Raw genomic sequence first — 27571 nt, forward strand, 5'->3', positions numbered from 1 at the left:
TTTTAAAGTCCAGATCATAGTGGCATGTTGGTGCTCGAGAAACCTAATTAATGAACTACCCAGCCAACCTCTCCCCACTTACTTGACCAGCTCGCCCTTCCCTCTAACCATACACACATTCCCTTCTACCCCTTCACCACAACCAATTAAATGTTCCTCTACCCACAAGACCAACCACCACTAGCCAACACACAAATCTCAATAGACCCCAACCCACTTTCACCTAAACCCCTCTGGCCATGTGAACACCTCAAGGGCTATGCCGTTGGGTGCCTCATGACATCCCATTCCCCTCTTCTCCCCAGCTCCATCCTAGATCCAAATCCTTTCTCTACTCCACCCACATCTCCCCACTCAACCCAAACACTGTCCTAGATTATCTGTCCCCCAAAACCCTCAACTCCTATTTGGCCACCTACCACTCCAACGCCATCCTCTGAACACCCTATAGTTTCCTCTGCCACCTCTCCACACCACACCCCCTGTCCTACAACAACATACTCAGTCTAGCCCAGTCAGGCCATCCCACTCACCCTTCTTCTCCACAAACACCCACGACCCCTGCTTTTACCCATAGTACACCCTCCACCCCAGAAATTGAACCTGCTCTAGCATACTCATCAACAATGGGACTGTCTCCAAAAACAAATTTACCATTTTTGACTGTATCTCAGACAAAAACCCAGACATCCTCTCCATCACAGAAATCTGGTTTTCAGATGATTATGAACCCATTGCACATGAGGCCTTCCTTCCTGGGTAAAACGTGATTGTTCAGAAGAGATCCAGAAGAGGAGGAGGGCTGGCCATCCTACACAAACGCCAGATCCCAGTCCTACTTAAGTAAACCTTAGCCATCAGCAATGATTGTGAATAATTACTTGTAAAATTGCAACTCTCCCCTGCTACCTCCCTCAGCTTTCTACTTCTATACAGACCCCTTAGTTACATAAAGAATTCTGCAGACTCCCTGAGTAGTGCATTATCCATCACCTTAAACCAGCATCCTTCTCTCACCATACTATGGGACTTCAGCATCTGGTATGACACTTCAACCCAATGATCTGCTCTCTCATGGATAGCCTTAAAGACCCCAATTTGACACAACTCATATTCCTCCCCACCCACACTGCAGGCCATACCCTTGATGTGGTATTCAGCACCACAAACCTTATATCATTCCTTCCCACCCCCCAATCTGAACAAATCAATCTGCAATCTTGTTCTCCCTCCTGACCCCCCCGAATCCTGTCTCTCGGCTCAATAGCCTGCTCTCTCCAACCACTCCAGCCCAAATCCCTCTCTGGAATAAATTCACCATTAACCCAGACCTAGCAAATTCCCTCCTCAACTCACTCCCAGCATTCTCACTCCAGAAATGTCCTCCCCCCATTGAACTATTCAATCTCTGGCACCCTAGCACCCACACTCCCTCACTCCAACAAAACATACCTCACAGAGACCGGGCCCCAGCCCCAAATGGTACACAACCCACCTCAAATCTATCAAAACTTTCAAGCACCGACTGGAAAAGACTTAGAGAACCAACACCACTCTTCCAAAACAAATTCTCACTTTCACCGGTCAAATTAGGAAAGCCCAAAAAATATTCTAGGGGAACCAAATACTGAACTCCTGCAACCCAAGAAAGGACCTTTACAGAATTGTCACAGAATTCAAAATGCCAGGGTGCTCAACCCTGCAACTCCCAATCTCTATTCAATGCCCTGTCTGAACACTTTCACAATATCGCTAGTTATAGACAATGTGCCATCCTTTCTAAAATAGCACTGATGCCCCCTATCCCTCCCCACTCTCCACCCAACCCCATACCCAACCCGTCTCTATACCAATCTTCTCCTTTTCCTCCCCATCTCACACCATGAGTTCCTAACTCTCCGAGAGCAAAGCATAGATCAGGTTCTCCTGGAGACCCCTGCCCACTGCTGTTCTCAAGAAAATCCTAACAACCTGTGCAGGCAGCATTGCACGGTCAATCTTTAACCTGTCCCTCACCTCAAAATATACCTGAAAGACTTCAAAACCTTGTTAATCAAACAGCTCCCCAAAAATCCTCACTTGATTCATTCGTACCCCAGAACTACAGGCCTATTTCCAACATCCACTTCATTCTCAAACACCTTGACCGCACAGCATATAAACAGCTCTGCCTCTTCATAGAATTCAACATCCTTCTTGACCCAGCAGAAACAAGCTTCAGATCTCTATGAGGAACTGAGTCTTCCCATTGGTTTGGTTTGGGAGGACTTAAAAAGAACAGTGGACATGGAAGGATGTGCAGATCACCCTATCTGCCACCTTCCATACCATGGACCACAACAAACTCACAGACATATGGAATTAAGAACTCTGCTCTAACCTGGAGCAACTCCTTCACATAGAATTGCTTGCAAATCTTGCTCCTCCTCCCTATAACCTTCCTCTCTTGCCCCGTGCTGAAAGGTGTTGCGCAGGGAGCTTCCCTGTCTCCGCTCTGCTTTAATATTAACCTTATCCTCAAGATCCCAAAATTGCATGCCTCTGCCCGCCCAGACCTGTCCTCCTGCCTCTCTGATCTCAAGCACTGCAGACAACCAACCACCTCCACTGCAACCCTGGAAAAACAGTCATCCTAGTATGCAGCAAAAGTGCTGTCCTTCCCCAACCAATCCCCTTTCCACACTCCCTAGACACCGCCCCCCAACCCCCTCCAGCAACATACACTACTGGTATAAACCTCAGATACACGCTGTACTCAAATATATCTGTCTCGCAACACATCAATTCCATGTTAAGAACCTGCTTCTTCCACATACGCATCCTCGGGCAAATCACCTACCCACACTAACTCTCTGCTATCCTTGCCATCATATTCTCCTGCATAGATTATGCAAAATGTCTTTATCTACGAGGGAACAAAAAAAACAGTTGTGGTTGGAATCCGGTGATATTGGCGCTGCATACACAGTTTTTCAAGATGTCTATTGTTTATGAACAAAGCTTGGTCACAGTTTGTAAATAAATAAAGAGCATTTGTGCTCTATGGTTGTGGCATTGGGTCTTTATTGTTGCTAGGGGTGCCGGCACCTGTTTCGACCACACAAGGGTCTTATTCAAGGCTGTGACATTCATAAGTCATACCACAATTTGTACAAGGTGATAATTATTGTCAGGTTGTTGTTAAAAAGAATAACATAAAGAGAAGCCCAATATGTGCACGGGGAGGGTGAGGTAGTGCATGGTGATGGTGTTTATTGACACCTAACTAAATATCATTGATTCATGTACACATGTGTCAGGGATGGCACTCTATTAAGAGCGGCACAGGACACCCAGAAAGGGTTTGGGTGGTTGTGCCAAAATAAAGTGGACAGATAAGTACACACACAGCTGAAAGGAAAGAGAACGAAGAGTAGGCAAGAGTAGCAAGGAAAAAGGTACAGAATGAATTCCCTCTTGGGGTGTATGCAGATATAGGAAAAGAGTATTCCACGAACCTTAGGAAAAACTCTAGCCTTCTGCACAGTTTGCTATAACAGAGGCCCACACTGTTTGCTCATGGCTTGGAACGTAGTGTAGAAACGAGACAAGGGAAGGGGCAGAGGTTGACTGATGGGAACCAACAGACAAGCTCTGTACAAAAGGGTCTACAAACAGTACAAGAGAAGATACTTACAGACAAATCCAGGAAAATGAGGTTGATAGCAAACTAGCAGAAGGAAATGAAGGGAAAGTCGTGTAACAGGATTGGATAGCAGAGGACAGTAAGGAACAAGGTTGAGAGCTCAGAGGAGCAGGAAAGCAATGAGCAAGCCCACAGGAGCAGGGCTGTAAGGTAGAGAGCCCACAGGGAAAGGGCTTAGGGCAGCGGAGTAAAGCAGGCTGCACGGCAAGGAACCCAGAAGGGCCGGGCAGCAAGGTGTGAGCCCTGAGGGGTAGGGCCTCTGACCGTAGAAGGTTGCAGAGGACTGTAGAGAGCTGCTAGGCTGAGAACCCAGCGGAAAAAGGTAGGTAGTAGGCAGCGGAGCGTGATAAGCTGCAAAGTAGGAAGCCCAGAGGACAAGGGCTGTAGGCAGCCAGAGTGAGGCAGGCTGCAGAGCAGGGAGCCCAGAGGACAAGGGCTGTAGGCAGCCGGAGTGAGGCAGGCTGCAGAGCAGGGAGTCCAGAGGACAAGGGCTGAGGCTGGAAAGCAGCAGAGCGTGATCAGCTGCAATGTAGAGAGCCCGGCAAGGCAAGGGCGGAGGCTGGAAGGCAGCAGAGCGTGATCAGCTGCAATGTAGAGAGCCCGGCAGGGCAAGGGCGGGGGCTGGAAGGCAGCAGAGCGTGATCGGCTGCAATGTGGAGAGCCCGGCAGGGCAAGGGCGGAGGCTGGAAGGCAGCAGAGTGTGATCAGCTGCAAGGCAGGAGCCTGGAAGAGCAGGGCTGAGGCAGGGAGCCCAAAAGGCTAGGGCTGTAGGCAGCAGGGTGAAGCAGGCTGCAAGGCAGGACACCCAGAGGAGCAGGGCTGAGGCAGGGAGCCCAAAAGGCTAGGGCTGTAGGCAGCAGGGTGTAGCAGACTGCAAGGCAGGAGCCCGCCAGGGCACTGGAACAAAAAGCAGGTGAAAGCAGGAAACAGCATACAAAGTTTGTAGCTCGAAGCAAAACGGTGCCGGAAGGACTCTCAATGCAAGAGACTGAGCTCTCGCAGGCAGCAGCTTTTATACTGCCCAGCCCAGCACAGAGGCAGGCTAATTGGTTGCACCTGGCTCACCACACCTGCAGACAATCGACCACCTCCCTCTCTGTTCCTGAGCTGGTGGAAGCAGAGCAAATCCCTAGGGCTTCTGGGGATTGTAGTTCTGATGAAGAAAAATAGGAATAGCCAGGAATAGATGGTTATAGCCAAGTGCATTATGGTAAGTGTAGTTTTTTGGGAAAAATAAAAAGCACCAAAGTCTCGCAAATGGGAAATAAAGTCCAAATAGTGAATAGCGGTTGATCCAAGAGTTTTCTGTAGATAAATGAATAACAATTTGTCCATATTGATCGCCAATGTATGCGCCCATGGCGCAGGCATGACAACATGTTAACCTTGGTTCAACTATCTCATTGGATGAATATGATTACGTAACTCAACTCACGTGTCACTAAACACCATCTACATGCACTGTTCGGGCATTCCAGCTCAGGAAACTGAACAAATCCAAAACTCTGCTGCCTGTCTCCTCTTTGGCCTCTTATGTAGAGAACATATTAGCCTCCCCACTCAGAGACAAACACTGGCTCCCTATCGGTCAACAGACTACCTTTAAAGCCATGTGCATCACTCACCGTGCTCTCCACAACACCAGAACAAAATTCCTCTGTGATAAACTCATAGGCTATGAACACACTAGGAATCTCAGATCTGACTCTGCTCTGTTCCGTGTTATCCCACATTAGAACTCCACCAGATTGGCAGGATCCTCTTTCTCCATCCAAGCCGGTGCCATCTGGAACTCGTTCCCTCTCCACATACACCACATTGATATCCACCTCTCATTCGGAAACATTCTAAAAACTTGGCTATTACCTACTATAATTAATCACAACTGAAGTCAACAGGTTAACAATCCTGTCTCAACCCATTAGCGGTTATAACACATAAGAGACAGAATATATTTGTTAAATTTATTCCTCGATCTCAATTCCTTACAACTTACTCACTGGCCCTACAGAAAAACTCATTATCCCTCAGTTAGATGTTACTTGCCCTGGTAGTGCGCTGATGTATCGCCTATCAAGGTTAGGGGATAGAAGAGAATGCTCGCCCTGTCCATACACAGGGCATCTCTGATGTTTGTTCTTCTTTTTACCGCGAATAAGGGGTTGCTCAGTTTGTTTTCCCCTATATTAAGAAGGTACCAATGTCTCCTGATTTCCTTTTTGATACGGTTTACTATGGGGGAGTGTCCAAAGATAGCTGTTATTTGGTTGTCATCTCTAGCCTTTTTGGGATGTTGGGTAAGCGTGATGGCTCTTAGTATGTTGCAAGCTCTTTTTCTGGCATGACGTATTGATCTCTTTGGGTAGTTTCTCTCTCTCAGTTTTTGAATAAGTTTCTATGCCTGAGTCTCAAATTCCTGCCTTCTGGTGCAATTACATTTGAATCTCAGGAATTGTTCAAACAGCAAATTCCCTCGTAGAGACTTTTGGTGACAACTAATGAATTCCAACAAGGAATTCCTATCGGTTGCTTTTTGAAACACTGTAGTTTCCACTTCTTTGTCCAATCCTGGTCAGTTTTAGATCCAAAAATGTTGCAGTGTTTTTACTGAATTCATGAGTGAATTTCCAGAATGGGTTTAACTCATTCAGCCAACTCATGAATTCCTGCAACATATTTTCTGTTCCTGTGAAGAACATAAGGATATCGTCTATATATCTTCTCCAACTCAGAATGTTCTGTGTGTAGGGGTTGGAAGTATGGTAAATGTGGCGCTCTTCAAAGTCAGCCACATATAGGTTTGCTATGGGTGGGGCAAAGATTGCCCCCATCGCTGTCCCAATTTGCTTGAAGTATCGGTCATCAACCATGAAGTAATTTTTTGTTAGTGCTAATTCTGCCAGTTCTATAATGAAGTTGATCGGCATTTCAATGGGTGTTTGGATGGCTCTTAGCGTTTTCTCAATTACTTTGAGTGTTTCGCCTTGTGGTATTCTCGAATAAAGAGATTCGATATCCATCATCACTATGTATATGTCATCACTGGTCAGTTTCAACGATTCAAGGTGGACCAGAACTGCTGTGGTATCTTTGGTGTAGGATTTTATGGCCGTGACCTCATGTTTAAGAAAATAATCCACAAATTGGGATAAAGTTCATTGCAACATTAACAACGTAGTACATACTGCAGCCCAACAACGCCCGTAACGTAACATGTTTCATAATTGGAGCATTAGTACATCAAATGGAGCGTCAAAAACAGCAATAGAAACAGAAATAGGACTATACCACCTAGATAGACACACGTTACGTGCCAGAAATAAATAAAAAGCCGGTACGCCCAAGATGGCGGCATCTACATTGCTTGACTCAGACACGGGCAGCAAGACGTGCGTCGAATATGAACAAAACAGAGGTAAGAGCACAGGTGGGTGAATAAAGCGCTGAGGCACTGTCTACAACAAGAAAAACAGCCTTAAACTGACAATACGAGCTTGACTGCTCGACACGGTATAACACGTGATTAAACGCACACTGCCATATACATCGGCAAATAGACAGTGTGTTTCACCTAAGAGCAGCGCATAAGATAGCAGGAGGCAGCATTGACTCTGATCCACTCATGCCTGCTACAGCACGCACATGGGAGAATAAGGAATTTCACAGCACGCTCAAGTGTGAGTAAGGAATAACATCTCAAAATGCGTTAGATCTTCTGAATGCAAAAAATACCCCTAAGAAATGAACTAAACGATTATGACATTAAGGTCAATGGCATTCAGCCTTAGACTATGGCTCACTAAACAAATGGACCACACAGAATGTTACTAAATTATGGGCACTTGCACTTTTATTATATCTAACTAGGATCCCAAGTATAGAGTATGTTTACCTGCTAATGGATAGGATATGTGCTATATACTTTAAGGGATGACCAATTTGGATTGACACACAATTCCACCTTTTTCTCCTTCATTGATTAGGTGTTGAAGAGTGAAAATAGGGCATTATATGCCTGGAGAAACAGCATCAACTACCGCAGTACCAGAGTAGGCTGCGCATATGACCTTACACCCTGGAACAAAGACAGTTTCAGACAAGAACATCACCCCAAGGGTGAGTATGATGAATATCTCATAGAAGTACCATATCAAAGGAATAACTGATGCTTGAATTAGATTATGATGATCATAGTAAGAAGGTATTATTCACCCGTAGATGATATCCCTCCAGTGAGAAACATAATTGACACAGACCAGACAACACAAAAGGGATGACATACTGCCACTGATCGGACATTGTCAGAGGTAAGCTCTCCCCTGTGTGGCAGCCTTAATAAAAATACTTTTTAGAAGTGTATAGGACTAATAGTCCCCTCCTGTATATATTCCCTTCTAGAGATAAAAAGAAGACATCAGTGATGTCCCACACTCGTTTTTGAGATGCCCTCCCCACAGTGAGAGACGGAGCATGAGGAAGGTTGTCTTTTTAATACATTTTCCCTGTGATTAGAATTGCCACAGTGAAAGTCCTGAAGAAAGCGGAGAGTAGAACCGATTCTGCTGAAACAGGTAGCAAAGAGTGGATTGGACTGACAACCTAATCCCATGTACTCATATAATACAAAATTGGGCCTATAGATAAAAAACAATGTTGTCATTTGTTTTATCTTAGAAGCAATATGAATCAACATTGAGATACATATTGAACAAAATCACTATACATATGGAATTGCTTTTTTTAGTATATTTTTGATAAGTCACACGAAACGGAAGCAATAGTAATAAAGTAGGACAGATCGACTTCCAGTAGTACTGTGCACAAATTTTTAGGATTATTAAAGCAATGAGTGAGGACAGGGCGAGCATTCTCTTCTATTCCCTAACCTTGATAGGCGATACATCAGCGCACTACCAGGGCAAGTAACATCTAACAGACGGATAATGAGTTTTTCTGTAGGGACAGTGAGTAAGTTGTAAGGAATTGAGATTGAGGAATAAATTGAACAAATATATTCTATTCCCTACTATAACCTGAAATCACCATAGCCTCGTTCACAAGCACACGCCTCGCTCTCATTGAAACACCAACAAGTCATGTTTGTAGAGGATGCCGGCTGTTGTCGAGGTGACCTGCCTTACACACATCAATCACTGACAACCTCTCATACACAAACCTACAGGCAAATGCCAGCCACTGTCACGGCAGCCTGCCCTGCTAAATCAACCCCAGATCACTCTTTGCACATGATCAGAAATCATATCATATCATAGCCCCCGGGCCTCCTTCCTTCTGACTTGCGCGCTCAGACTACCTTTATACAACATCGGACAGTCATATGTTAGCTTGAATATTACCAATGAAAACATTCAGGACAGCCGATCAGGACATGAAATATGCACTGGGCTCCCATCTTTACACCCAACTTGGCTGCACAGCTAGAGGGCCCATACTGGTAGCCTTTCTCATGTCAAATATTTAAGGGGATTGCCAAACAATAGAGGTGTACCACATTTTGGCTTCGGGTAAGTATTCAGCTGAATTTCAGCTGAAAATCAGATATTCAGCGTTTGCCAAAAACTTACTGGAATACTTACTCAAAGCCAAATTCTCCAGGGCATCCACAGGAGGGAATTTCACACATTATTTACTAGCTGTTACCAGGTAACAGTGACGGGAGCCTCTTGCAGAGTAAGTTCTTTTGTGTGGCTTTAACATGTGTTACACATCTTTGTGTTCATTTCATTCCAGGGTATCCTCAATTTCTTTTTATCTTTTTAATTAATTTACTTAAACTCCTAGAGCCTTACAGGCCGATTCATGGAATATATGTGCGCTGAAAATCTCGGCGCAAGCGTGCGAAAGCGTGCGAATCGCAGCGAAAGTGCGAAAATCGCAGTGCAAGCATGTGAAATCCGCGCACATCGATTCATGGAAGTCCGTGCGCGTTTAAATTCTGGGATGTGTGCTAAAATTCTGCGTGGCGCACGCGGGCCCACACGTCATCAAATGGCGTGCACTACGCACACAGAGAAAGCGCACATAGCGCGGCGCACACAACAAAAGTAGGCGGAACACGGGGCGGAACACGCAGAATGGGGAACAACGCGTGAAAATGTGGGCGTTACGGGGGAAGTACAGGAGGAAAATGCGCGGAATGTCCACACGCGTGCCTACAACACGTATTCATGGAATCGAACAGGGCAAACGCGTGCGCCAAAAAAGACACGCTAATCCGGAAACACGTACGCCAGCAGGAAGCAGGCGTACGCGGACCCGCGCAGCATAAAAGTGCGCGGAAACAACAAACAAGCTTAGACGCTACAATGAATATACCATTCCTCGCAGCAGTGGTCGTGGGACACCACAGGAGGAGGAGGATAGTCAGGGCCAGAAATATTACACTCAGGACCAGCCTTTTTGGGATGCCTGATGACCAGGTGAATGGGAGGTACAGGTTTTCACCTCACATAATACTTGACCTGGTGAGTGAGTGGGAGGATGACCTCACATCACCCACCCTGTGCTCCCAAGCACTGAGCCCCTTGGAAAAGGTGCTCATTGTACTGCACTTCTTGGCCACCGGTTAATTTCAGTGGACAAGTGCCATAGTGGGGGGGTGTCACAGGCCAAACAGTCACGCTGCCTGCACCAGGTGTTGGCCATCATGACTGCACGCCCATCAGTACACAGGCACATATACCTGCCCAGAACACCTGAAGAAAGGCAGGCTGCCATCCAGGATTTTTATGGGGTGGCACACTTCCCCAAAGGGCTAGGTGCCATTGATTGCACCCATGTGGCTCTACGTCCTCCCAGGGCAACTGAGCACATCTATAGAAAGCGCAGGCACTGGCATTCCATCAACGTGCAGGTAGTTTCTGATGCCAAGGGAATCATCACCTCAGTATATGCCAACTATCCAGGGTCCACCCATGACAGTTTCATCTACAGAATGTCAACCCTAAACCGGGACCTAGAAGCTGGGCGGCCTGGCGATAGATGGCTGCTTGGTGAGTATAAAGGCCGCTGCACATGCCTGCCGGTGGACATGGTGGTGCCCCCACACCCCCAACCACATGCACGGCCGCTGCGCATGGGAGGGGAAAGGGCACGTGGTGAGGCAGCCGTACGCACCTGGTGGCTAATTACTTCACCTAAAATCACACCCCTGTGGAGTGCACACAGCCCTGGCACATAACAGCTGACAATCAATGATGATGACATAAGGGACAGTCAACTGTCACAACCATACCAGCCTGAGATTGGTCACCTGGAAGTGTTACATTGTGTGCATCCCTACCTACCGAAAGACAACCAATGCTGTGTCACAAAAAGACACACATTTATGCTGCATGAGTGACTACCCCCTTGCAAAATACAACATGAAAATAGTGCAATGTCACCCAATCCCTCCCCATGTCCGCCACCCAACACACCATGGCATGTCATGCAATGTGAAAGCAAACAAAGGAATGCACAACACATGACTCAAGTGTCACAAAGTGCACTTTCCCAAATGGAAAGAAGCCACAGACAATATGCTCCCAGTAATCAATAACAAACAGCACACATGCCCAAATACTTACCAGCAACACAATAAAGCAACACAGCATGAAACATTGCCAAAATATGACAGTACAAACTCAAAGTAGTGCAAGTCTTACAACCTGAATAATCCAGCACATCCACCCCTTCCAACTGCAGAGTGTTGCTGTCAGGCAAATGTGTCAGTTTACTGCATACAACTTGAACTGCATCTGCAAAGGAGACGGCCTTGTGAAGACATGAAGAAGGTACCTGCGAATAAGGAGAAAGGCATGGATGCACAAACACATATCAATACACCATGCAGTGTTCAATACAAAAACAACCCCACTAGGGATGTCCACACAGTTATGACTACAGACTGCCCACACAGCTCATGGGAGACCAACGTCACTGTGTATGTCACTGTCACTTGGTCACACCCTTTGGAAACGGGAAGCAGGAGGGGTGTGTGTGTGTCAGGAACCCAAGCATCTAAGTAATGACCTGCGTGGATATTGTGAAAAAAAACCCTCCATGGGCTCATGGCCTGCACGGCTACGCTAGTGTGGGAGGAGTGCTGCTGCCGCTCTCATCACCCTCTGCTGCTGCATCAGGAGGTGGTGGTGCTATGGGAGGCAGCCCACACAAAGCCCTGGTATGGGCCTCCATGGCAGCAAGCATGCGAGTGTTAAAGGTCTCATTCTGGATGATAGTACGGAGATCCCCATGCAGCACCTGATGGGTTGCCTGCATTTCTGCACGCATGGCCTCCCGTGATGCCCGGATCTCCTCCCGAGTTGCCTGCAGCTCAGCTCAGAGTGAACGTGTGAGCTGCTCCAGCTGCTGTTCTGACCTTAAATTTCGGGAAGCTTCAAGTTCACCCAGAATCTCCCTGAGGTTATGGAGTTCTACCCTCAGGGCTTCCCTGTGACCCTGTGACTCCATAGATATGGCTTTGCGCAGAGTCTCCATTGCCGCCCGTCGGTCCCTGTTGGACGCCAACATGTCTTCCCTGTGTGATTGGCAAATGGAGTCTGTTCCCTGCTGTTGTTGCTCCATCTGCCTTTCAGGGGGGATAATGGAAGTGCCCACCCTCTCCATTGCCTGAGCCATCATTTCAACCTATGCTCCCTGTTGGGCTGCTATACTGTTAATGGAGTTTTCCCATACAATATTGCCTGGTGGCATACGGCCACCGCGTCGGCGGGCACCACACCTGTTTGGGGCAAGGCGATCTGCACCTTGCTGTGCTGGCACTGCCTGAGGCTGCGGGACTGCATTCCCCCTCTGATCTGCTGGCCCAGGAACAGGATCAGATGTTGTGGAGTGTGACCCTGCATCCGTAACCGCCAAAGGCGGACTTACCAACACTGACATCCCCATAGAGGGTTCTACCCCTGGTGTAGGTGGGTTGGACAGAACAGAATCCCTGCCAGAAACACTCACCTGCGACTGCACATAAGTCTCATCATCCGATTCAGCACCTGAATCGAGGTCTGGGGAGGTGCACCCAGAGACACCCCTGGACAGTATGGTCTGCAGTAAGATTGGGTTTTCACCCACCACCACACCACGTCCCCCACTGGTGCCCGGTCGTGCCTGAGATTCCTCCTGGGTCTGCACCATCTCCTCAACCTCAACAGCATCAAGTGCGTCATCACCTGCAAAAACAAGATAGACAAAAATGGAAACAGGCATGAGCACCATAGCACACACATAGGCCTGACAAGCCAGAGATCCAGTACTTTTTTTTGCACATGTTCCACATGACTATAACCCTGGCATGCATGCACTGTCAGTGAGTTGGAAGGGGAGGCAAAAAGCAGACACTGAGGACACCAAGATGGAAAAGCCATACATTTGCTGCATGCTGGGTAGCACTGGTATCACACATTAGCCTGTGAGTGGCATGTTCAATACACATACATGACACATGCCAGCACACAGATGGCATGTAGCATAGCCATGGTACATTTGACAAGTACAGCCATATGTCAGTGAATGAGTACTGTCACCCATCCATGTGAGATGGACATGATGAGATGAAAAATGCTACATAGTGTCACAAACTACGCATGTGCCACACACTGCAACACATCCAGTGTACAATAATACAGCGATGGCAGGCAGATGTACACATCAATGGTTGGTCACTTCAACATGACAGGAAACAACTATCATGTCCCACATTCAAACAGGCCCCAAAAATTAATGTGAGCAGGCCAATACTCAATCAGCCTGAATGGTCTAATCATTCACATAACAAGGTAACAAATGTGGGCCAATGTGGGGTGTAATCAATGACAGAAGCATGTCACATATGTGGCATTAGGGCTGATAAATGTGTTGCAAAAATGGGAGAATTGAAACAATCAGCCTGAATGAACCCTGAAAAAATCTGAACAATGTTGTTGCAAGATGACAGTTCAAGGACAACTGCAGTAATGTTGCACTAATTGGCTACTGTGGGCAGACGGGATACTGTCATACCAAAATTCAAGGCCGGTGAATGTTTTGGAGGAAGCACATGGGTGACCCATACCACTCAGGAGTACACACCCTCACCTGGCACTCAAGCAGAACCCGTCACCCAAACAACATACACATGGATTACACACACATGCATGGGCACTCACCGGACAATGCGTCATAATCTGGTAGGTCTCCCACGCCTTGGATCTGTTCCTCTGTGATGAAGGTTCCAGCAACAGACTCATGTTCAGTGAGTTGGTTGTCCTCTGGTGGAGACCCACCGCCAGTCACCAGAGTATAAACATGATTTGAGGCCAGCTTGTTCTTTGCTCTGTGTTTCAGGTCATTCCACCGCTTGTAGCAATCATCAGCTGTGCGCCTCACAAATCCAAGGGCACTAATGATGTCCGCGATGGTCTGCCAGTGTGCATTACGTTGACAAGGTGTGGTCTTGCACCCATTTCGCGGCTATGTGCCGACATATAGGCCACAAGTGCATCAAGTTCGGCGTCATTAAAGCTAGGCTACCTTGACGTGCCAGAGTGTGTAGCCATGTGGGGTCTCAGACTGTAGTGCAAGAGCACCCTTTTTCTTTTTCAAAGGTGGTGCGGATCCTGAGTGGCTTACGCCGCTCTGAGCAGAAGCGCCTGTGGACTGGGTACTAGGAGTGTGCAAATGCACTATGACCATAGGTCTTGGTGCAGGCATTGGCTGCAGGGTGATGTTGGCAGGGCCAACGTCAGTTTGATGGACCTGGACCAACACTGTCCCGGCTGGTCGACTCAGAGATGGGGTGGATAGAGCTGCAGCTGCCCATGCAGCCTCCCCACCCTGCCTACTTGGGGCAGCAGATGACATTGCTGCCCCAGATCCACGTGGCCTGGTGACAGCAACTTGCACCACCACACGTGGCTTAGACTTGCAGACCTGGAAGTTAGCCTGGGAGTCATCCTGTGCCGGTTCAGGTGCCAACATGGGCTGGTCCAACAAGGGCTGAGCTAGGATGGTGTCAGCTACGTTTCCCACAACCATGGGGGGGCATGGGTGTCCCTGATTGGTCCTCCACACACGGGGGTCTAGGGGCACCCTGCAAATCCTGGCCACGTCCCCTACTGCACCAACCACACCCACTTTTTGGAGGTCGGCCACCTTTGCCTCCCTTACCGCTTGGTCACCTCCCAACCATGGCACTGATGTTGTTGTGTGTATGGGAGTGGCAGTAAACTATTGTCCTGGGCAATTGGGAGTGAAAGGGGTAGGGTACTAGATGGAATTCGTACCCTAGTGCTCTAGCAAGGCTGTCTGTGACCCCTGGGGGAAGATGATGGGTCACGCAATGCACAGGCACCCCGAAAACAAAAATGAACGTGCACGCAACCCCTGGTAGACCACGTGCGTGGAAAAATGAACACGCAATACGCTGTGGCACCCAGAAACACAAAAATAAGCGTACTCGTAACACACGCAGCCTACAATGACCTCTGAAGGGGTACGCGACACACGGGGCAAGCACAGTTGGTAAATACGTGCGCGACTCACCGTGTATGCCTGGAAAAAGAACATGAAAAAGACACGCGTGTGCGCGTTGGCAACACCTCACCAAAAGAATAATTGTACGCTGTCTGAGGAAACAGGACAAAAGAAGAAGTGAACGCTGTTTGAGGAAACATGCCAAAATAAGAATTGAACGCTGTCAGAGGTAACAGGGAGTACAAACTTGAACCGTTGTGAAGTAGTCACGTGTGAACCGAATAGAAGTACAAAATTCACCCACTCGCTCTCCACGAAAAGCACGTTCAAGAAAATGTCGTCCTGCATGTACCTTTTCAACCGGCCCACACGTACAACATCACTTACGCGTGTACGCGCTAAGGCCCGTTCCTCCAATTACACAAGCTGACACTCGGACGTGCAGTTTTTGCACGTGTACAATGAACATGCACCCGTGTTGAAGGAAACGCCCTTGCACGTCACGCCACAGACGCGCTTACGCGCTAAGGGCCTTTGGTCCAATGAATTTGCGTATGTGCTGTGTCTTGACGTGCTGATTCACTATGCACCCGTCATGAGGGAAACATCTGCGCGCGTAACGTCACAGACGCGCTTACGCGCTAAGGGCCTTTCCTCGAATTACACGCTGACATGCCATTTTTTCACATGCCAAATCACTCCGTATCAAGCTGGCCACGCGACAACACATGGAAGACCACGCTCCTGCCCAGAAGGCCGAATTACTGCCCCCAAGAGCCCCGAGCATGCTCCGACCTGCCATCTGCTGCTGCCTGCCTGCTGCCACATGCCCTGCTATTTGCTGCCTGCACGTCAGCCAGGGGTGCAGTTGCTGTGACCACCCCTGCTGGAACCAAAGACTCTTGACTGGGATACCATCGCTCCACAGCCAAGCCCCAGGACCCAGTTGCCCACCCACACCTGCCTCCGGGGTTGCCATGTTGGGCACAACACCATCTGGCACCGCTGGCAACCCCCAGCCAGAGAGGCAGAGAGCCACCAGCTTCAGTGTCAGGGAAGTTGGTGTCCTGGTGGAGCAAGTCCTGGGGCAGTATGATGCCCTCTTTGGAAGTTCATGTGCCGACAATGAAGGACGGACCAGGATCTGGATGGACATCGTGACTGCCATCAACGAGGAGGGGGTGGCAGTCCGCGACATCAAACATGTCTGGAAGCGCTGGGAGGACTTCAGGTCCAGGACCCTCGACAAGGCCCAGCGCCTCTTGAAGGCAGCGGATGCCAAGGGGCGCAGGGGCCAGCTGTCAGACCACCAAATGAGGGTCCTGGAATGCATACGCCCAGCGTTCCATGTCCAGGTCCTTGAGAGGCAGACCTGTCTGGAGTCGAGCAGTAAGTGTACATGCATACTGATTGGACACTGTGCGTGTTGTGGTGTGCCAGTAGTGTGCAGGTTATACATGTGTTTTTGTAGGGCCATGTATGGATGTGTATGTACAGGGGCGTGAGGCTGACACATGTGGTACCTCTCATGTGTGAGACACATGGATGGTGTATGTGTTGGTAAGCATGCAGGCCAAATGCAGGTGTGGGAGCACACAAGTTTGCATTGCTGTGTATGTACGTTGGCATGGTTGTGGTGTCACACATGGAAGGTGGTTCCAGCTGCATGTATCTGCACTGTGTGCATGTGTGTGTATTTGACAAGTGTGCAACTGTGATGCAACATGGACGCATGTGGCACTGACATGTAAAAGGCTGAATGCCAAATGTGACATGGATGGCGATCTCATCACTGTGACAGTTGGTGGATATGTACACATGCATATAAGTGTGTTGGTGTGTGTGCATGTGTTGGGCCGTGGTTCCTGTGACGTCAGGCTCACCTTCGGATGCTGATGCTGTTGTATGTGTTTGGATGGTGCTGCCTGGTGCAATATTGCTGTGGAATTGCTCATGTGTGAGTAGAAATGCCATGTGTCTTCGGACATGTGATGCCATGTCTGAAGTTTGACACTGCCACTTATGTACAACTGTCATGTGTGTATCAGTCCATTGTAAAGTGCCCTGATGCCTGTGTTCTATCTCTCCCTGTCTGCAGCGTCAACTGATGAAGAGGGCGGAGAGGGTGCTGTGGAGCAAAGTGGCAGGGATCGCACCACCAGCCGGAGACGCAAGGCCCGGCTCCCCTCCCAGGTTGTCATCTCTTCGGGGAGTGAGGAGTCTGGTGCCGCTGTGGAAATCGAAATAATATTATACCTCCTATCGCATTGTTTGAATGTATGTTGGCCTATGCCAAGTTGTCTAAGAACATTGTGTAAATAGATTCCGCGGCAAGGTCTTGACCTTAATGTATTGTGTAAATCGCCATCTTGGATTTAGCTGCCATTTTAGGTTCTCTTGTAGTGTGGAAGTCACCCTGAGCAACAAAATGGAGGCCGAATGAAATTTCGAGTGGGATTCTGGCCGTTGTGACCTCTGCACACATGAATAAGTAATATGCCTGCAGGCCACTTGTTGGGATCGCGAACTGAGACCTTGTCCTATCCCTGACCTATGTGTAAATGAACAACTATATCAGCGGAACTGATCAAAATGCATACATTATGGGATTGACTTGGCAACGAACCCTAGGCCTGGTTCTAAGAATAGTTAACCCGCGAGGGGGTTGGCCAGAGCTGGATAAAAAGTATAAAAACCCGAGTATCCCAATGTACGGTCTCTCACACTAACACGGCGAACTACCGTTGATAGTTCGTTCTGTTACTCTGAGGGCCGAATAGCTATCCGTTTGTCAATTGACTTTTGGTAATTGTTGTATCTTTTGAATAAAGCGCTTTGTATGTTCTTTGTAACCTGTGTTGGTGTGTTTCCTTTGGGCTTCCCGGCCTCATATCAATTTTTCTATTTCCACAGTTGGCGCCCGAACAGGGACCCTCAAGATTGATGCCGGATCATTGAAGGTTGACGCAGACTATCGAACCGGGATCGGACGGTGTGATTCTGTGGGCCCGACCGATCGAGACGCGATACCTCAGCAGCGCTGCACGATCCGATCCTTGGACAATAGTCGTGTGGTCTGACACGGCATCTTGACGAGGGTCCAATTTTGAGGCGGGCAGATTTGCCGAAACCACCAAACACAAGGTAAAATTCGTTAGGTAAGTTCTTTGGTAAACCGTACGGTCCTCCTTAGGTTTGGTCAGGTGCAGTCGTGACCCGGCTCTTAATTTAACCCTGACAATTTGAATTTGGCATATTGTATCTGCAGACACAATTATTGAACCAGGTAACACCAATTTTTTGTGAAATGCCTGGGAAATTGTCTTGCTGCTTTAGGGCTCTGTTCCGCAGCGATCGTCAATCCTTGGAATTTAGCCGTCCGGCACCACAGGAGGGGTCGCCGGAATGTACTATGTACTGTAAGTATGGCATTGGAAGTATAGTATTTAATGATATTTGGCACAGACAGACCAGACATTCCTCCGAATTTCAGTGGCCAATCAACGGTAGTTTTGAGATCCCCTGTATTGAATACTTAGAATCGATCTTGTTAAAGAAAAAGGCTAGACCAGCAGCCTTTGATGTGTTACAGAATTGGAAGAAAGAAGCATTACAGCAGCTTAAAAGTAGGGATAAACATGCACGTCGTCATAAAACAAACGCTGAAAAAGCATTATTATATGATAAAGAAAAGCAGTCAGAATCAGTTAAAAATATGGATAGAGCCTTTTCACTCGGGATCCAGAAAATTTACCCCTCTAAAGATTTCCATGTTTCTGAGGAATTTATTGAGAAATTATTAAATGAACGCAGGCCCGATGCCTCAGCGCCACCTCCGTATGCTCCTATTTTGGGCACTTTGCCTATTCCTGTTGTCGGGCCTGTTGTTACTCCTGTTCCCCCTATACAACCTATTGTTCCTAGTCCTTCGGTTGTTGTTCCTCCGCCTATCTTTTGCACCTTTGTTAAATTTACCTATACCTCTGCTCCCGAGTGGCCCCGTATTGATTGAATTCGAACCGGGGGCAGGGTCAAAGATTGTGACTCGTAGTACTGTTTCTGCAGATAAGAAACAGGAATTGTTTGCATGGGCTAAGCATTGCATGGAGAAATGTGATCAAGCTAATGTTTTTTCCACATTATCTAATTTGAATAGTTTTCCCGAAAAAAATGTTTTTATCGAAGGGTTGGGGACTCATTTGTGTGTGATGTGGAGTAGATTACAAAATTCGGATCTTCCACAAGGGGTGAGAGATCTGAATGTTTTGGCACTTTCGAGTGACACAGAGCAGAAAGTATATGGACATGTTGAAAGATTGTTTGAGTTTAGGAAAGACTTTGAAAAAGCACAAGATGAGGATGATGAAAACGATAGAATATATGTACAGAAACGGTTCCTTCCATGCCGTAGAGCGGCACCTGAGGAAGTACGAATTTGTACCAAAGATGCGGTTCGATGGATCTAGGATTCATCAATACCGCCAGACGAACTGTATGACACGTATAGTCAGTATACAGTAGAAATGCAAAGAAAGGTAATTCAGGTGATGGTACAGCACCTGCAGGAGGAATATGTAAGGAAGAGGGTTAGTTGCCCCATAGAATTATTAGGGATTTGTAAAAAGGCTTTTTCGCCCTACACTTCTACACTGCCTTAGCGCTCGACCTGGCTCTATTGCTTAGTTAGCGGCCGGAGGTACCTATATCTCAGTTGCCTATGAGAGAGGTTCCTCCGACCTTTGTCCCAAAAGTTGAGATCCCCGCCAACGCTGGGACTGGTGCCCCCGCTGTGGATATCCTGGTGAGAAACCGCAATAGGTAATACTTACTTTACCTGATAGGATTGTCGCTAAATTAAAAACTATAATTCCAGAAAAAAGGATTATTTGGGACAAGCTTACGGCCTGTGTCCAAGGGAAAACTGAAGGCGCCACCGAATTTTTTAATAGATTCGAGCAGGTATTTTCTGACTTCAGTGGACAGGATTTAGGTACAGAGTCGGGGAAAAGGTTGTTTGTGGACAAATTTGTACGTGGATTGTTCTGACATCCAGTCACAAATTATGTCCTCTGAGAGCGCTTGGCAGGCAAAATCTCAATCTGAGGTTTTGCACATGGCTCAGTATTATGAGAACCGTGTTAATAATGAGAAGGAAAAAATTGAAAAGAGAAAGGGAGATTTGAAAACCAAAGTATTATTGCAGCAAATTGTTAGAAACTCCAGAGGAGGTACGACACAGACTAGAGGTCAGTACGTTCCAAAAGGAAATGCTCCTCTGAGTCCTGTGAATATTAATCAATGAGCTTATTGCCGCCAGGAAGGTCATTGGCGAGCACAGTGCCCCGTACTTCGCCAAAGGTCAAACAGTGCGTTTGGGAGTATGGGTAGACGACCTAGGGGCCGCCCTGGAGCAGGGGGCCCTGACAGAGGTCAGATTTTACAGGATTCTCAGCAACCTTTTTCACGGGAAAACCAGACCTCGAGTATGGACTCGAGAAACATATTTGATCACCCTTCTGCTGCCTACCTTTCTGAAGAGCTTCCTTCTGACGAGGCTCCGTTTTATTAGGATTGCCCGAAGCAGGGTTTGGAACCTTCGCCTATTCCCGTTAATCAAAAAGGCCCCTACGTTGAATTATTAGTAGGGAATAGGAAACACCAGTTTTTGATTGACACTGGAGCACAGAAGTGCTCCATTGATCATTCTCGGGTTCCAAACATCCCACTGTCAGGGCAAACAAATGTTTCTGTAGGGTTTTCTGGTATACCAACTGTCTGTCCGGTTTCTACGCCGGTATCCGTTTCTTTGGGTCCCTTTACGGACCATTGTCCTTTTCTTCTCACTTCGAACTGTGGGGAGAATTTGCTGGGGTTGAATTTGTTAAAGAAATTGAACGCAGTAATTCATTGTTCTTCGGATGGAGTACGGCTAACGGTTTCACCACAGCAACTTCCTAATTCTCAGTTCTTGATTCGACCTTTACCTCCCGAGTTTAGCATTGTCCCAGAATGTTTTTGGGCGGTGGACGACAATGATGTTGGAGTGTTACAGATTGAGCCCGTTAAAATAGTTCTGAAACATGGGGTGAAACTGCCACGCATCCCGCAGTATAAAATATCAGTCGATGGCGAACGTGCTTTGAAATGCATTGTCTCCGATTTTGTACATCGTGGGGTGATCGAAGAGATTACAGGTAGTTTGTGTAACAGTCCGATCTTACCCGTATATAAGAAAGGCGACAATGCAATTCCTTACCGGTTTATAATTGATCTTCGTGCTATTAACCGAGTGGTCGCCCCACAATTTCCTATTGTACCTGATGTGACGATGATATTGACAATGATCCCTGCTATGGCCACGCACTTCAGCGTTGTGGATCTAAAAAACGCTTTCTTTAGTATCCCTATACATAAAGAAAGCAGATATTTGTTTGCGTTCACCTTGGGGGGACGCTCATTTACATTTACAAGGGCACCTCAAGGGTATACTGAAAGTCGTAGTATTTATAGTACAGCCTTGAAAGATCAGCTCGACACCCTTGAATTGCCACCTACTTGCACGCTGCTTCAATTTGTTGACGATTTGCTTTTGGCTGCAGACTCTGAGAGTGCCTGTTAAAAAGGCACTGTACTGTTGCTCGTTCATCTAGCTAAAAATGGTCACAAAGCTTTGCTTAAAAAATTTCAATATTGTTGTCAGGAGGTTGCCTATCTAGGCTACCTCCTGTCAAAGGAGGGGAGAAGATTGACACCTGAAAGAATAAAACACATTACTGGCATGTCTGTTCCAAATACACAGAAGGAAGTCAGAGCCCTGATAGGTATGGCTTCTTACTGTAGGTTGTGGATCCCGAATTTCGCACTAGTGATAAAGCCGATGTTGGCTTTGACGAAGAAGGGCATTTCTCTGCCACTGCCATGGGAATCGGAACATCAACGATCATAAGAGCTTCTCAAAACCGCGCTATGTTCGGCACCGATTCTGGGTACTCCAAATTATGACAAGGCCTTTGTGTTGTTTGTGCATGAATGTGATGGATGTGCTTTGGCTGTGTTAACACAGGAACACGGAGGGAAGAATAGGCCATGCAGCTACTACTCCTCTGCCCTTGATCCTGTCGCATGCGCTTTGCCAAGATGTTTGCACGCTGTTGCTGCTGCTGCCGCGTCTGTAAAACAGAGTGAGGGAATGGTCCTAGGCCATGATTTAATTTTGATGGTACCTCACTCTGTTGATATTCTATTAAACAAAACTCAAATGCAACACCTCACCTCAGCACGGTTAACAAGGTATGAACTAATTCTGTTTGCCCCTCATATTCAAATTAAGGGGTGTTGTGTTCTTAATCCGGCTGAACTCTTACCTTTCCCGCAAAACACTGTTTGCGGTGACGAAGAATTACATGACTGCCTGTATACCACTGAACAAGAAACGAAGGGCAGGATAGATCTCATAGATACTCCTTTGGATAATGCAGAAGGGGAGCTGTTTTGCGATGGCTCCTGCTTCAAACTTTCGGATGGTACATCTACAGCTGCTTATGCAGTTACTACGTTGAGTAAAGTTGTCGAAACTAAGAGAATTTCGCATAACTCCGCGCTGGCCGCAGATATTATAGCGTTGACCCGAGCTTGTGAACTTTCCCAAGGGCGAAGAGTCAATATATATACTGATAGCCAGTACGCATTTGGGGTGGCCACACGTTACAGAAGAAGCAGAACCCCTCGCTGATGCTACAGTCTCTGATCTTGGAGTAGCAAACAGCGCTGTGAATGCGTCGGAGAAGTTCTCTGAGCCTGAGGAGCTTGGGGAACAGTCCATTTCGTCTCCGCACTCTTTTGAAAAATCACTTCCAGAAAACACTGTTTCGAGCTCTGCGACTTCCGTCGCCACCGACACGTTGCTTCCCTCAGGAAGTGACGATACCTTGCTTCCGGACCAGACAATTTTGGGTACCATCAGGTACAACCTTCGACCAAGGAAATAGAACTACGGCACGAGTTTCGTGCATCTGGAAAAAGGAAGTGATTGGAAAATTGTCTTGTAATGAGAAAGTTTTGTTGAACAAAATGGATTCTGCTGGCTAGGGTTGGGAAGGACTAAGAAATCACGCGACCATAGCGTCGCCAGCAACAAACATTGGGGCCGTCGATCGAGGAACTACGATGCTTGCCACCTTCACCGCTGCTCCCCGCACTGAACTTGTAAATAAGGGGGTGACCAAATCCAACAATGAACAATGTGCCTGGGCCCCGAAAACGTACTGTTGTGTTTTGATAATGATTATTGTTATTTTTGCAACTGCTGCTGTGGGACTTTGGTATTTCGAAGAAATCTATCCTTTGAAACCTTTATTACCGACCGAGATTGTACCAACTGTTTTGAATCCCTCTGTACACCTTCACACTCTGTCCCCTAGAGACTCCCAACATAGACAGAAGTATCATAATATCACTCTGATGATAGTAATGAATACTACTCATGCCATTTTTAACAAGAGTAATTGTTGGATTTGTACTCATTTACCGCAACATGGGAACAAGGGACTGGGATGGTATATACATCCTCTACCTTTAACAACTGCTTGTTATGCCTCTCTTAGAGCACTATTCATTTGACCGATGGAATGATAGCATCTCAGGGAACTTTGATGGAACTAATTTAAATGATTTCGAGAAACGTGAATTGACTCCCCTGGGATGCTCGCTTTTCGCACATAGAAGTATACCTAACGTTGCTTCTATTAGGCCGTCTGACAAACTATCTCTTCCTTTTCAAACTCTGATTTCCTTTAAAATGGCTCCGATAGGCAATAAGGACGCTGTACCTCCTTCTTATTCTATAAATCATAGTCCTGACTCAGTTCCCTCCTGTGTACATAGAAATGGCACTAGGCTAATGGGAGATTTTGAAGCTTGTAAAAACATTGTAAATTTGACTGGGGAAAACAGGCCTCTGTATGTAGGGGGGCCTGTTTATTTTGTTTGTGGTAGTTTAGCATTTCCCTGGTTGCCCAAGGATTGGCAGGGAACTTGTTATTTAGGAATATTGTTACCCGGGGTACTTGTAGCTAGTACATTGGAGGTTTCTAAGGCTCGCCAACGGCGAGACAACAATGGAGATACCCCTGGGCAAGTATTGGGGGACATAGCTAAATCGGTTGTGCCCTTTTGGGGACAAATAGCAAACTCAGAGAACATTAGGGGATTAGCAAGGGTACTGGAGAGAACGATCAACCGGACCACGGACATACTCTACAATATGACCTTAGAGCAAAAGGCAATAAGATTGGTAGCACTTCAAAATCGGATGGCATTAGATGTCATCTTGGCAGAACGAGGTAGAGTATGCAAATTAGTGGGGTCCGCTTGTTGTGTTTTCGTACCAGACTCCTCGCCAACAATTTTTAAAGCAATTTAGAACTTGCACACTCTCAGTTCTGAAGTCCATATCCCTGTAGGAGACTGGAACCTTAGTACTTGGTTCTGGGATTCTTTGCGATCGTGCGGTTGGAAGGTGCTTTCCGTTATTATGGTTATTTTAGGGATTCTGTTATTCCTTTGTTGCTGTTTTCAATGCCTCCCAAGTATATGTGGAATGATAGGGGGGTGTTGTGCTCAAGCAATGAGAGCAATAGGGCATAAAATATATACCCCAAATACAGCATCTAAAGAATTCATGTTACAAGAGGTTTTTATGAACGACCTTATGGCTATAGATATTACAGACAATGACGCTGAATCTATGGATGATAACACATGGAGTTATTTTCAAAAGTATTAGGAATGATGTTTAGCACTTGGCATAGGCCAAAAGGAGGGTCTGGGAAATCGAAATAATATTATACCTCCTATCGCATTGTTTGAATGTATGTTGGCCTACGCCAAGTTGTCTCAGAACATCGTGTAAATAGATTCCGCGGCAAGGTCTTGACCTTAATGTATTGTGTAAATCGCCATCTTGGATTTACCCGCGATTTTAGGTTCTCTTGTAGTGTGGAAGTCACCCTGAGCAACAAAATGGAGGCCGAATGACATTTCGAGTGGGATTCTGGCCGTTGTGACCTCCGCACACATGAATAAGTAATATGCCTGCAGGCCACGTGTTGGGGTCGCGAACTGAGACCTTGTCCTATCCCTGACCTATGTGTAAATGAACAACTATATCAGCGGAACTGATCAAAATGCATACATTATGGGATTGACCTGGCAACGAACCCTAGGCCTGGTTCTAAGAATGGTTAACCCGCGAGGGGGTTGGCCAGAGCTGGATAAAAAGTATAAAAACCCGAGTATCCCAATGTACGGTCTCTCACACTAACACGGCGAACTACCGTTGATAGTTCGTTCTGTTACTCTGAGGGCCGAATAGCTATCCGTTTGTCAATTGACTTTTGGTAATTGTTGTATCTTTTGAATAAAGCGCTTTGTATGTTCTTTGTAACCTGTGTTGGTGTGTTTCCTTTGGGCTTCCCGGCCTCATATCAATTTTTCTATTTCCACACCGCGTCCCAGGCCGCAGCTGCTGAGGGTAGGACCAAGAGGCGGAGATGGACTCTCGGCAGCAGAAGGGGCAGCTGAGATCCCACAGGGTCCGACGGAGGAAGATGGCATGGAGTCATCCATGTTGGTGGGGGGTTTGGTGGAGGAGGAGGCCGCACAGGCCGCCACGGAGGTGCCTGTGTGTAATCCTGTCCCTGATTCTGTGACTGCATCATCCTGCACCAGCAGGGATGCCTACGTCCAGACCCTTTTTCAGGGAGGGAATGGACACACAACAACTGGCCTTCCTCTCCCTGCGGACATGGCTATCCGGGACCCGGTTGAGCCTGTCCTGGCAGGATAGCGTTGCGTCAACGGGGCATGCGAGGTGACCTGCGGTGTTTTCCTCAAGACACTGCACGTCATCTTGGATGCCTCTTTGACCGCGTTGACCTACTGGGACGGGTCACCAGTGCTGGATTCCTCCGTGTGCTGGACCTTCTTGTGACCCCCTCCTCACCTGAACCCCCTACACACCAGTCGTCCTCCATGGCATCTTCCCACCCATGTATCACCTGGTTACCCTGTGGAGCTGCCCCTGACCCAGCGGCCAGGCTGGTGGAGGACACATCCCTGCCACAGTCGGGAGTCGGACGTCCGGCAGGGGTGGCCACCAGGACAACTGGAGGAGGACTGGCAGACAGCAAGAGCCAGGGCACAGGCACAGGCACAGCAGCAGCAGCAACATGGTGGGAGCAATGATGGCTCGGGGCCTTCAACATCGGAGGGGCAGGCATCGGCCAGAGGGCAGGAGGACCCAGGATTACAAGTGTCTTCCGTGTGGCAGCGGTTTGGCCACACCATAGATGCAGAGCGGCAGCGGGCGGAAGAGGCCCGGCTCACAATGGTCAGGGCGGAGAACTCTATGCAGAGGGCACTGAGGCGGGCCGAGTGCCTCGAGGCAATTCGCAGGGAGTTGGAGGTCAACAAGTCATCGTCCCTGCGTACCCTCGGGGCCATTGAAGAGGACCGCCTCCAGGACATTGAGCGGGAGTTCGATGATGCGCTGACCCGGGACATCAAAAAGTGAGCCGTCGGACTAGCCCGCTGCCATTGTAAATAGTTAGTTAGTTAGTGTTAGGTTTCATTTTTTTTTTTGGGGGCGCTTGGACAATACCCCACATTTTTGTACATAGTTCTTCATTAGTTAGTGTATTTTTGTAGGTTTCATTTGGACAGTTGGGCTCATGGACCCAGGATTTCATCCTTGTAAATAGTTGGAGTGTGGATTTGTCAGCATTTTCTTTTTTGATTTTTCCATGGAACAATGGATTTTACTTTTTCATTTCTGTTTGGATTTGCTTTGTTGGAGGGAGACTTTGGAGACATTTTTGATTTCATATATTTTGGATTCTGATTTCCTTTTTTATCATTATGTGACATTCTGCATTGTTTTCCTTATGTCCATTGTTTTGTGTTTAAATTTGTTTCACCACATTTTTTGTTCAATACATTTTTTCCCATACTTCAATGTGTGGTATTCTCTCATTGGTTTCATGCATGTCACAATGTGGGTTTTCACATTCACTGACACCCATTGTGTGTGTGTGACGGACATGTGTTGATGTACATACATGCCATTTGGGTTGTTTCATGTAATGGCCATTTCAATGTGGGGTGTATGTTATGCTTGGTTGGTTATTTAGGCAGGGGTGGCGTGCGGTGGGATTTGGGTGGCCATGAGGGCCATGATTGTGGGTCATGTTAACGTGTTGGGGGGACATGAGTGGGGACCTTCTGGCAGGTGCCCTTCACTGCTGGGTGGGTGGGGGACATGAGTGGGGCCCGCTGGCAGGTTCCCTTCACTGCTTTGGGACATGAGTGGGGGCATGCTGGCAGGTGCCCTTCACTGCCCTTGGGTGTTTGGGGGGA

The sequence above is a fragment of the Ambystoma mexicanum genome, chromosome 1q (assembly GCF_040938575.1).
Source record: "Ambystoma mexicanum isolate Mex_15411 chromosome 1q, UKY_AmexF1_1, whole genome shotgun sequence".
NCBI lineage: Eukaryota > Metazoa > Chordata > Amphibia > Caudata > Ambystomatidae > Ambystoma > Ambystoma mexicanum.